Here is a 13445-nt window from a genome sequence, read left to right on the forward strand (position 1 = left end):
CTAGCCCCCCGTACCCCTCTTACCGACCAGTCACTCGTCCTCGCCTGCGATAATGATCTGCGGCCCCTGCTCACACCACGTTGCGTGTTGGATGCTCTTCCGTCCTGTCCGCTAGTGAATGGCCCCAATAACGTAGTTAAATTGCCTGGAATTAAACAATTATGTTATCACCGTGTACAATGAATTTAAAGAAAAAACACTGCAGTGTAAGGTTGGAAAATAATTAGCTAGCCATAAACATTAATCCACTGTCTTAAAACTGTAAAATCATTCAGCTGCCTAATTTATAAGCACTAATTCACTTTTGTTACAAAATTGCAATGCTTTCACTTCTTACTACCCATTTACCCTTTAGATGGGTCTCCCAACCAGTTCCTGCAATCAGTTTGCAATAGTACAAATTCATGCAACATTTAAAGATCAGAAAACATCCATTCACTTTCTTTCCTAAATACACACAATTCTGGGGCCTGATTTATAAGGTCATTCGCAATTCCTTTACCTCTAGATACCCTTAACGACTGGAAAACACAAAATGATTATACTTTCAATGGGGTCTCCCCTCCAGGTGCTGCCCTGGTCGACCCTGCTTCGCTTGCAATAGAAACCAACACACCTAAGAGATCCACGAGCACACGCGGCCCTTGTCGTGCGAACAATGAACTTACAGGGAGCCCCGGGTCTCCCAATAGTACGGATGCAGCTTTTTTGGCGGTAAACTGGACCCGCGCTCTATTTATTAAAGCCAACAATTAGCCCCGGGTCTCCTGAGCGTACGGATGCGGCCTGTATTGCGGTAAATTGGACCCCGCGCTCTCCTTATTAAGGCCGGTCCACCGCTTGTCCCTGCGCCCGTCTCGAAAATACCTTATGCGGACGCCGTACGCGCCGCTTTAACTACTACCGCTTCTGGGCAAAGTAGCTCTGCTCCCTCCCGTAGGCGCCGCTTCAGAAACTCCACCAAGCTTGGACAAGGCGCCTCGGCTCCCGCTTCCTCCGCTGCCGACTCGCGACCCTGCTAACCTCCCTGCCGGATTCACCACACGACGCGGCTGGCTCTTGGCTCGACGCGATCTGAAACATAAAAAGCGGGAAACAAATCAATAAAACAAAGAAGCCCCGAACGCGGGGCACAGCGTTCAGCGAGGGAGCGTCCAGGGACAAGGGGGTCTCCTGGGCGCTCCCCACCTCTTATTCCCGAGGGGCCGGGTGGCCCCTCCTATCGCCCGCCCCCCCCGACCCGGAACCAGTCCATTGAATCCGGGTCAGGAGGGGCGCCGGCCAATCGGCGGTGGGCCGCGCCCCAGGGCACGCCCCCACCGTCGAAGGACCCGAGGGGGAGAGGAGGTGAGGCGGTCGCCGCGCCGCCATGCGTGCGGGGGGGCCGAGGGCCCCCCCTTTTCATTTGCTACCTGCTCTGGAGCCACTGCAATTATGCAGCAATGGGGGACAAAATGATGCCGCAGTGTTGACTAAATTATGCAACAAAAAATAGGCTGCAGCGTCATGCAAATATATTTTATTATACTTTATAATTTAGACATTTTTACACATGTTAGGTCTTTGCAAAGATTCTGCCTCATCAGTATCAGTGTAACATACAAATGCAGCAGTGAGAAAGGTATTCAGTCAATTTTTGCAAAGGGCCGTCCTCTCTGCAACAAGTCAAGTCACGTTTTTAACCCCTTCGGGGCTGATGGCGAGCTGGGCTCGTCATAGAGCAGGGCGCTTGCACGCTGATGACGAGCCCAGCTCGTCATGAGCCCCACCCTCGGGGGAAGCGCCAGCGCTCCCCCCGAGTCTGCCCGATTTTCTTCTTTTCTGCGGGGATGGCAGGGGAAGACCTTCCCCTGCCTCCCCCCGCCCTCCCCGCCCGCGTCATCAATGACGTCAGCGCGCGAGGCGCGCTGACGTCACTGGAGGTTCCCTTTGTTTACCGACGTGCAGGGAAGCCATTTGCTTCCTGCGCGTCGTTGTAGAAAGAGGTTAGTTTTGCGGCTGGGGCGGGTGGGATTGTTTTGAAACTTGCATCGAGGGAAAGGAAAGGCTTTTCCTTTCCCTCGATGAAACTTTAGAGCATTCCTGCTGCACGATCGTGCGATCGTGCAGCTGGAATGCTAGGGATTTAATTTTTTTTTTTCCAATTTCGTTGTTCGGGGAGCGGCCCCTTGGGGAAGGGTCGCTCCCCTTTTTGGGGGAACAGTAATTTTGAAGTGTTTTCGTGCCTCCTATGTTGATAAATGGCCGTTTTAAAAAAAAAATGCTGATGGGGGTCATTTTGAAAGTATAATTATAGTGCTAATTTTAATCAAGGATGCAAGTGCCTCTGTCCTTCATTACTTTTACTTTGTGTTTATCTGAAGTGGCTAAAAAACACACCTGTCCTGCCTAGGCAAAGCTCACTAGTGTTTTTGGGCTGATGAATGTTTTTTTTATATTTGTGCTGCAATTCGAACACATGCTTTGTCTCCAGTGACCATGTGTGTGTTACTATGCCATCGCAGCGATGTGCGAAGGGGTCCCTTGAGTGAGCTGTCCATCATAGTGGGAAGCTCACAAATGTTTTTGGGCTGATGATTGCTTTCCTGAATTTGTGCTGCAACTCGAGCGCCATCTTTGTCTCCAGTGACCATGTGTGCGTTACTATGCAATCGCACAGATGTGCGCAGGGGTCCCTTGTGTGAGCTGTCCATCATAGTGGAAAGGTCACAAATGTTTTTGGGCTGATGAATGTTTTCCTGAATTTGTGCTGCAACTCGAGCGCTTGCTTTGTCTCCAGTGACCGTGTGTGTTACCATGCCATCGCACCGATGTGTGCACAGGTCCCTTGAGTGAGCTGTCCATCATAGTGGGTAAATTTAGGAAAGATGGTGCACTCCGCTAGTTGGTGGGCGTGGCCAAATGGGGGTCTTCTGTGTGAGTTCACATGCCTCTTATGTGTATAAATGGTCAGAGACTGATGAGAGCAGCAGATGGGGAGAAAGAAGCTCCTGGTCATAGGAACTGTTTTTGGATTGCGCTTGTGAAAATCAAGGATGCAAGTGCCTCTGTCCAGCATCACAGTTAACCACAGTAATTCTGCTGCCCCCCTCCCCATGAGAATCCCTGATGACGTCAGCGCGCACAGCACGCGCCAACATCTTCAGGGATTCCCAGGCGGTCGGGAAGCCATTTGCTTCCTGCGCCTGGAGGTGTTAGGTTGGTTTTGAGATTTTTGGGGGGGTTTGGGGCTGCAAAGAGGCATCAGGTGAGAGGCAAGTGAATTTCCTCTCTCCTGATGTCTCTTTGCAGGGAATTTCTGCCTCACGGTCGCGCACAGCATTGCGATTGTGCGGTGGAAATGCCGCCACTAGCACCAGGGATTTTATTTTAGATTGTAGGAAGTGACCCCTTGGGCAAGGGTCGCTTCCAGGTGGGTTGGATTTTAAATTTAGATTTTCTGCCCCCCCGGTGGGCAAATCAACCCGTACTTTTGTCCGTTTTGCCCTTTTTGATGGCCCATCTGTGTGGATGTGATTTTGGGGGTAAATTTGTGTGTTGTTTATTCATTTGTTATGTTGTTTGTGAAATGTAGTATTAATTTTTTTTTCTTCTTTGTTTTTGATCCAGGCTTTTGCTGTTTGTATTGGTGTAGGTTGTGGTTCAGTTAATGCTGGTTTTGCAGCTTGTGTAGTTGCATGTGCTTGGTAAGTAAATGTTTTTTGTACTACTTTCCCTAGATGAATGTGTTTTTATGAAAAGTGTAGTTATTGCTGTTTGTGTGGCTTTGTGTTTCTTGATTTGTAACTTTTTTTTTTGTATTGCTGCTTGATGTGTACTTTGTCTAATCTATACTTTTTTTTTCTTTCTAGTGGGATTTCCTTTCTTTTTGCTGTGTTTCAGCAGAGTAGGTGCTCGTGAGTGTTCTTATATTTGGTTAGATTTGAATTGTTTTTGAGTGTATTAATTTTTGTGTGAAGACTCTACCTTGTTTACTTCTTACTTTGCACAGTGTAGGTTGTTGTTCACTTGTGTGTGTAGTCTTCTTGCTGTGTAGTGATAATGGCTGCTCCCAGGATGACTGCTAAGCAGGTTGTTAGTTTGCTTTTTGAGTCTTCCTCTGACCATGGTCCAGACACTGACTCCGATTCGGAGCATGAGGTAGGTGCAGAAGATTCAGGCAGTGAGTTTTCTCTTCGCATGGTATCATCGGATGATGATTCTTCTTCTAGTGCTGATGAAGTGCCTGTGGTAGAGAGGGACATTGCTGTGCCGGTAGAGAGGCAAGAGCCATCTGAGCGGCAGCCTAGGTCCTCAAGGTTTCCCTTTTTTCTCGTCGGGAAGAGGCAAGTGTGGCAAAAGGTTTCACATTGCTGTGGTGCGCCAAGGGTTATCTGGTGCTGCTAGTCTTCCTGTTGTAGAGCAGCATGAGGCATCTGGTGCTGCTAGTCTTTCTGTTGTTGTTGAGCAGCAAGTGGCATCTGGGGATGCGAGTTCTTCTGTTGATGTTGAGATGCAAGAGGCAGCTGGGGATGTGAGTTCTCCTGTTGGTGTAGAGATGCAGATGTATCTGGGGATACTAGTATTCCTGTTGGTGTAGTGATGCAAGAGGCATCTGGGGATGCTAGTGTTCCCGTTGATGTAGTGCAGCAAGAGGCTTCTGGGCTGCAGGCTAGGGTGGCTTCTTCTCCCGATGTTAGTGATGATGTCTGGGTTGCCCCTGGCATGGTGTAGCCGGAATTGCCAGACTTCACTGGTGTTCCAGGGTGTAGAGTGAATACTGACAATTTTTTGCCAATTAAATTTTTTCAGTTGTTTTTTGACGATGAGTTTTTGCAAGAGATTGTGGAGCAAACTAATTTGTATGCAGAGCAGTATTTGAGGGACCACAGTGCCAGCCTTAAGCACCATTCTAGAGCTACCCATTGGTCTCCCACATATGTTGAAGAGATGAAGAAGTTTTTGGGATTAACTTTTTTGATGGGCTTGCTAAGGAAGCCATCAATGTCTTCTTATTGGTCCACTAGTCCCTTGATGACAACATCTATATTTCCAGCAGTTATGTCTCGTGATCGATATATGCTTCTTCTTCGCATGATGCATTTTGTTGATAATGATTTAGCGTTGCCACGCGATAACCCTGATTGTGACCGTCTTTTTAAAATTCGGCCTGTCCTTGATCACTTTGTTGATCGTTTTCCTGAGATCTTTGCTCCTGGAAAAGAAATAGCTGTGGACGAGTCTTTGGTATTGTTCAAGGGCCGCTTGGTTTTTAGGCAATACATTCCTAGTAAGAGGGCACGCTATGGAATCAAACTGTATATGTTGTGTGACAGTGATACTGGATATGTTTATAATTTCAGTGTGTACACCGGTAAGGATTCCAGCATTAACACTTCTGCTTGTCCGTCCACTTTTGGAGTGACTGAGAAAATTGTGTGGGAACTAGGTAGACGATTATTTAACAAAGGCCACCATTTATATGTAGATAACTTCTACACTAGTGTGCGTTTGTTCAAGGAATTGGCCAAAGTGGGCACTGTTGCTTGTGGCACGATGCACAGTAACCGGAAAGGTTTCCCAATAGAACTTGTTTGCAAAAGGCTTGTGCGGGGACAGTCTACTGCATTGCAATGTGGGAAGCTTCTAGCTGTGAAGTTTTCAGACAGGAGAGATGTGTACATGCTGACTACTATCCATGACGAAAGCCCTGAAGCTCTGCCTGTTCGGGGTGAGAGTGCTGAAGTGCGTAAACCTGTGTGCATTTTACAGTACAATAAGTACATGGGTGGTGTTGACAGAGTAGATCAGAGGTTGGAACCTTATGCTGCTCTTCGAAAGGCTTACGTTTGGTACAAGAAGTTGGCTATCCATCTTTTCCACTTGGCATCCTTTAATGCTTTTGTTGTTTTCCAGAAATCTTGTCCTGAGTCAAAGATGCCTTTTGTTAAGTTTCAGGAGACTATAATAGGCAGCCTAGTACTAGTGGAACAGGCAAGTGTGCCAAGATTTGGAGTGGTGGAGGAAGTGGCTGGACTGAAAGATCGCCACTTTCCAGAATACATTCCTCCCACAACTGCAAAAGACCATCCCACTAAAAGATGTAGAGTCTGTTGGCAAAGAGAAGTGCGGAGGGAGTCTCGTATGTACTGCCCTGACTGTCCTTCAAATCCTGGATTGTTTGTGCCAGCTTGCTTTAAATCGTACCACACACAAAAGAAGTTTTGGGAGTTTCATTGAGCTTGTAAGTGTACTGTCTGGTCTGTATTCTGTAATATTTTTTAGTCTGCTTTAAGGTTTGCATTAGTGCAAAGCATTTAGTTTTTGAATTTGTGTTAGCAGATTTGTAGGTTTCTTCATTTGATTTGTGGTATTTCTTTAAAAAATTCTAATTTCGATGGTGGTGTGTGCAGGATTGTGCTTGGATTGTTGGTGTGCGTGGACTGGCGCTTGGCTGGTGGTGTGCGTGGTCTGGTGCTTGGCTGGCATAGTGCATGGATTGGAGTTGTGCTGGGGGGGTGAGTGGATTTTTGCTTGGCTGGCGGAGTGCATGGTTAGGTGCTTGGCTGGTGGTGTGAGTGGATGGCGCTTGGCTGGTGGTGTGCGTGGAGTGGTGCTTGGCTGGCGGTGTGTGTGGAGTGGTGCTTGGCTGGTGTTGTGTTTGTGGAGTGGCGCTTGGCTGGTGGTGTGTGTGGAGTGATGCTTGGCTGGTGGTGTGTGTGGAGTGGTACTTAGCTGTCGGTGTGCGCTGAGTGGTGTTTGGCTGGCGGTGTGCATGGTCTGGTGCTTGGATGGTGGTGTGGGTGGACTGGCGCTCGGCAGGCGGTGTGTGAGTAGTTACTTTCTGTTGGTCACTACACACACTGCACACAGTCCATCATTTTGTGTAGTTGCAGTGTCAGAAATGTGGGCGTGTGAAAGTGATGGGCCCTTGAATGGCGCTGTTTGCTGGTGTGAGTGTTGAAATGTGATGGGTCCGCGGCTGGCGGTGTGAATGTTTTGTATGTGTCACGCGTACGAAAGGTGTATGAATGGCCTGTAAAGAGGTTGGTGCCTTGACGTGGCTTTACAGCTCACGAGCTGTGAGTCAGTGGTTCAGTTTATCATACTTTCAATTATACGCAGTGTATTTCATTTTTGATGAAATTACTTGCGTATCCAATTGTATGTACTGAATCATCACTCACCCTCGTGCCAAATCCAACCAGTATGTGTGTGTGCTTGCGGATTAGATGGGTGTGCAGTAATAATTGTTTTTTTTCTCTTTCTGCAGTAGGGTGTACCTTGTCCCTTATTGTGATTGTTGTAATGTGTTGCTTTTCCATTCGGATGGTGTCAATGGTCTGGTTTGTATCAGGTATGAAAGGTGCGTGAATGGCCTGTAAAACGGTTGGTGCCTTGTCGTGGCTTTACAGCTCACGAGCTGCGAGTCACTGGTTCGGTTTTTATGCATTTATTTATTGACAGAGCATTTCATTTTTTTGAAATATCTTGTTAATAAAATTTTATGTACTGAACCATCACTCGCCCTCGTGCCAAATCCAACCTGTATGTGTGTGTCTTTGAGGAATAGATAGCCGTGCTGGAATGTTTGACTTTTGAGTAACTCTGTTAAGGTGTGGTATCCTTTTACTCGGGAGAACAAGGGGAACGCAGGGTGGTAGGACTTTTTGCCGGCACGGCGATCCCACGCCAAAAAGTTTGGAAAAGTGCTATTTTTACCTAATTTTAAGGTTTGCAAGGAGTTCTAAGTAAGAAAACATTGGGGGACCCACGCATGCCATACATCCCTGGACTCCCCCGGGTGTCTAGTTTTCAGAACTGTTTGGGTTTGCTACTTTGCAAAGAATACCACCGAGCCCCGGGCCACAAACTCAGATGCCCCCCCCAAAATCAAGGTAGTTTTGCAATAAGGTAATGTAAATTTCATTACAAGAACGGAGGCTACATTATGCAATGACTTTTAATTGCAGATCCAAGCCAGTCGCATCACAATATAAAGGTTCCAATAAGAACACTGAGAAGAAGTAATAGGCAGAACATAGCAACAATCAGCCTCTTTTAAATGCGGCTCCAAGCAGATAAGTAGCTCATTTCATTCTCTCTCTAGTATTAACCTTTTATCTATTAACTGAATATTAGATATCGTTTGGGGAGGTTTTAGCTAAGGCAAGTTAATTACCCAACATTTCCCTGCCTTTTATTACTACTGTTTGTGTCCCTGCGACACTCTCTACCCTCCACCCTCCCCGGATCTGCAATTTACGGAGATCCACCCCCTCCTTGTACCCCTTCTACACCACTGTAGTTACAGGTAGGCTTACTCCCTGCGTTATTATCCCCTCGTATTGGGCTCCCCCGTGATTATGCCTCATTTCGCCATCCTCGTGATTTGTGTTTAGTATTTGTAGCTCGTACAGGGGCGGTGGGTGACATTTGAAAGTGGTGGGGCGCAAAGTGATTTGCATAGAGCACCGCAGCGAGCGAGCGCAGCGAGCGAGCCCGAACCCCAAAAGGGGGGTTTGGGGGGATAACCCCCCCCAGAAAATTTTGAAAAAAACGAAGAAAAATCGTGCATTTTCAAGCAAATTTGAGAAAGCAGGAAGGTTAATAAAGCAATTGTGAAAGTGCAGTTATTACATTAATAGATGGCATAACATAGGTAGCTGCATATTCAGTATAACCACAGAGCTTCATACATTCACACTTGTAAAAGTCTCTAATGTGAGCCATGATGTCTTGCCTAAGGTGCAAACTGGACTGATTAAGGTAATGCATTTTAAATATAAAATGGAAATGTGAAAGGAGTGTGTAGGAAGACTTCATGGACATTGTTGGTAATTTAAACACCATTATTCAGCTCATGGATATCTTCTAATAGTTATGCGCGGCAGCTTGCCTCTCTAAGGGCATAAAAATCCTCTGAAACATCACACATGATGCATTCTAATATGTTACAAGTCATGCACTAGGCTGCCTTTTTAAGTACATTAAGCACGTACAGGGATATTATTACAGAGTAAAAATATTTGATGTAAACAAGGGAGTAGCCAGAAAAAGAAAATATGCCCCAGACCGGCTTCGAGGGAGAGCTCCCCCTGAGGGAGTTCTAAAACATATTTCCTGCCCCATCACCCTTTGCATAACTTCAACACTCTGAAACACGTCGCTTCATAAACATGGGCAAGAAACTTGATGGAGCTGTGAGGTCCTGCGACAAAAGCAGCGTTACTCTTCCTATAAGCCGGGAAGCTTAGTGTTCCTGAATGACATGCATACATGTGTACCTAAAGTTGTGATGTACCCGTAAATAAAACAAGGTATATAACGCATGCTTAGGTAAAACATACTTTCACCGATGGCTATCTTAACGCGGAAAAGCGGATGCTATTGTTATCCAACTCAACGGTATTTATTTTATCGACCTTAGAAAAATGAAAGGCTAAGTGGGCAAGCTAGGATTGGAACATGTGATCATGGAGTCCAACAGAGAGCTATGACATAAATGCTTTAGACCACAGACCATCGCTGTTTTGGAGATGTGTTGGTGGGAGGGGCAGAGAGGGCATGGCCACAGACTACTACTGGATAGTTTTACTTGTCTTAAATCTAAGTAATACTGCAACACCTAGAGACAAGGCCACTGGAATTATGCGGCAGGGAAGGACCAAAGTATGTGGCAGGGTTGGCTAGATTATGCATCAAGAAAAGTCAAATTGTGCAGTGTAATGTGCCACACTCTGATAGTATTACTTCATAACTTTGACAGTTTTACACATGGTAACGGCGTTAAGGCAAATATTTAACCTTACTAATCCCCGATTAACGCAGAAAACGCTGCGGCAACAGAATCGCATAATTCTGGTGGTCTTGCCTATAGGTGTGAAACAAACTAGTGATGCAGAGACCTTGTCTGAATGTTGCAAGTGACCTCTAACCTTCAGAGCTCGCAGTGTCACTTGAACTTTGCCAGAGACGTCCAGGGCATTAAGCCTCTGACAGTGACGCATAGGCTTGGCAGTGGCAGAAATCAAGCAACGTTCTTTAAAACTGGAAGATCTGGCTACAGAGGTGGACTAGAAATAAGTTAGTTGAAAAGTTGCAGAACCGCCATGATCCTAATATTCAAGTGATCTACATTTTGAGAAACCTGTAAAAAATGCAAAATTGATCCTTCTGCTACCATCGGCGCAGCTATCAAACTCAGCTTTCATGTGAACTACACTGGACGCCTTCTCTCAAAGTCAACACATACATGATAATAATAACAAATAACAATTCATGCCTTTTTGCAAACGCGTCACATAACCCACACAGCAATAACTCCTCCAACAACGTTATGAGTGCTATCAGCAGAAGCAGCCTATCCAGATGAACGTGATTATCGACAGTTAATCAAAGAAAGCAGTTACACAGAATGCATAGTTTATATCTGAATCACCTTAGAGGGATGATCATCTTATAAAAACAGATATTCAGTAATGTTCACATTGTAAAAATCAGCATTTGCATTTCACCAATTCATGCGCTCTTGCATTTCAGAGGTTGCTGAAAGGCTGTGCATAGGAGAAGTTTTCTTCACAACACTGTAGCTCTGCAAGAAACGCCAGACACAGACGGCTGCTCAGAGCCAATGTCTGAATCAATCTAGCAAGTTTAGAACTTTACACTGGCAATGGGATTGTGCGGGGTCTGCCAGTGCTTGGTCGAGCAAGTGATCAATAAAGTAAATTCCTGGTTCAATTGTTAGCACCATGCCTTCCTGAAGAATCCGTCCAGTACGCAAGCTTTTGAGACCAGGCTCCGTACTCCGTTCAACTCCCTCTGGGTAGCCTCCAACATCATGCATGTCAATGCCAAGAAAATGTCCCAGACCATGTGGCATAAATATTGCACCCAGATGAACTTTCACCAGTCATCCACGTTGCCTTTCAAAATGCCAATTTTGGTCAGTGCTTCCAGATGAACTCTGTCTGCTAGACGATGCATATCTGGCCAGGCAACACCTGGTTTTACTGCCTTCATGACAGCACATGATGAATGAAGCACAGCTTCATAGATGGCCTTCTGATCAGGAGTGAATTTTCCATTCGCAGGGAACGTGCAGGTGATGTCTGACCCATAGCAGTGATATTCTCCTCCCATATCAAACAAGCACAAATCGCCATCAACAGCGGTCTTGTCATTTGGGGCTCCAGCATGCCCGTAATGCAAAATGGATGAGTTGTCTCCACTGCCACATATGCAAGTGTATGACGTGTGCCGCATGCCTCCACGTTTATAGCAATAATGCAGGAACAGGCTTTCCAATTCGTACTCTTTCATCCCCAGTTTAGCCGCTTTCATAACCTCTTTATGGGCCTCGCTGGAGATCCTGTTACTGTAGCGCAAGACTTCCAACTCCAAGTCGGTCTTAATTACACGGCACTCCACTATTTCTGGATGAAGAATTTTATTGTTCACTTGAAATTGGCTAATTCCTTCAAATGAAGCTTCTTTGCAGACATTTCCACTATCGGTATTAATGCCACGCAGAGTAAGAAGAACGGACGGGTTCCTTGATGCCAGGACACTGGAAATCTCAACTGTATAGTGCACTTCATCCACTTCATACTTCTTTTTGAAATAATCCCGTGGGTGAATCTTTCAATCTTTCCCATCCAGACTGCATAGCTCTCGGGGAGTTTGGGAACAAAAAGTAACGATTTTCCTGTTTCGACATCAATAGCACCGAAGCAGTCTGCTTCTGTTACTCCAAAGGTCCAATGAAAGAAAGACTCCTGGCGAAAAATAATCCCAGTATCTGTGCAGTATCTTTGGGTCTCTTCCCCTCCTTGCAGCATAACAATGGAATTCTTCTGTACATCTTTGTTCGCTCTCAGTCTTGCTAGAAGCCGGTTTCTGTTTCGTGCAAAGAGCGCAACTGGAACCTTATGGGTTTCATTCCCCAGCCAAAAGTATGGTCCTCTACACATGGTTGCATCTCATGCCAAACTCGGTGCCCCTATCTTCGTATCCACAGCGGTGCTTAACGAGACTCAACAGTTAATCACAGCCAGCAACATGAATGCTGTAATCACACAATTACTGCCTGGAAGTTTCATTTGGCAGGCAAAGGAAACTTATTTGTTGCATTTTTTTTACACTGCTCTGAAAACTTTCGGGGAAATGGAGTTTCTCGCACTGCAATGGCTGGGTACTGATACCCGAATGGAGAACTTATTTGTTACACAGTTGGTGTCATATACCACTATGAAAAGCAAATTTCAGAATATATCCTGCTTAGCCCAAATTACAACCTTCTTGGAGCATCTAACTTGTTGTGGAGGGTAAAGCGCTGTGTATTCTGCGACCCTCACAGTAGTCCATGATTCAATACATTGATTACAGGAGACATTTGACATCAGCAGGCTGAATTTACTACCTAGTAGAATCTGCAATGTTCCCGAGTGGAAAAGATGAGAGGGTTAAGGCATCTGGAGGTCTTGGAAAGGATAGGGTAGAGTGTGGGTTCAATGAGGAACCCCTTTTGCAAAATGTTTACTTTGTCTGTTTTCAGAAATCATATCCGTGATTTTGACATCAAATTTTAGGCACCTTTATGCCAACCAGAATAGTTAGTCACACAGCGCACATAATACATAAACACAAAGGAATTTAAGGAGCACTGACAAGACCCAATAAGGCTCTCTGACAGAAAAGTCTGCAGCTAGCACTGTGTTTTTTGGCTGGGCTGCAAAAGAGGTCACAAGTGGTTCTGCTGCATTCTTTTGCCTAAAGCCATTTCAGTCGCTGAGGATTCCCTAAGTGGAACAAGCATTGGCATAGCCAATAGGTCTCGCCTCCGGGATCTTTTAAGTTTTTAGTTATGTTTTTTATTATTGCATGTGAAAGTTCTAATAAATGTGTTAAAACTTTCACATACAATAATATAAAACATAACTAAAAAGTGAGAGCAGGGGTGCAGAGAGTAGAGGCAGGGTGCTGTGGCATAGAGAGCTAAGCAGGCAGAAGGTACTGGAAACACGGGGTGAGAGCGGGGGGAGGGGGGGCAGAGAGTAGAGACAGGGAGCAGGGTGCTGTGGCATAGAGTCGGACAGGCAGAGGGCACCAGAAGCACAGGGTGATACGTCCCTACGCCCCAATGGACGCACCGCTGCTGTCCTATCCCTCAGTAGATAATCCTCTACATTTATTCCTTGCATCCTTACCTGGGTACTGCAGGAGGGCAACAGGCACGGGCAATCTCCTGCTTCAAGATGTCCCTCCAGTTGGACATCCTGGACCACTAAATCATCAAGGTCGAGAAATGGGGCAAGTCTGCACTCTTTAGCCACCATTGCCTAGGCCTAATTTAATTTAAGACACATCATGGTTGCAGTGCAACTGAACTTCTTATCAGATTTTGTATGCCGGAAATTAAAATATCCTAAAATAAGCTGGCTTCAGGTATCTGAATGTTGCCA

General features: G+C 45.8%; 1 pseudogene; it reads right to left on the minus strand.

Annotated features, from left to right (window-relative positions):
* Positions 1-10621: 10621 nt before the first annotated feature.
* On the minus strand, positions 10622-11954 carry LOC144790889 (xaa-Pro dipeptidase pseudogene; annotated as a pseudogene).
* Between the last annotated feature and the right edge of the window lie 1491 nt (positions 11955-13445).

Source organism: Lissotriton helveticus, chromosome 11 (genome assembly GCF_964261635.1).
Source record: "Lissotriton helveticus chromosome 11, aLisHel1.1, whole genome shotgun sequence".
In the NCBI taxonomy this organism is placed as follows: domain Eukaryota; kingdom Metazoa; phylum Chordata; class Amphibia; order Caudata; family Salamandridae; genus Lissotriton; species Lissotriton helveticus.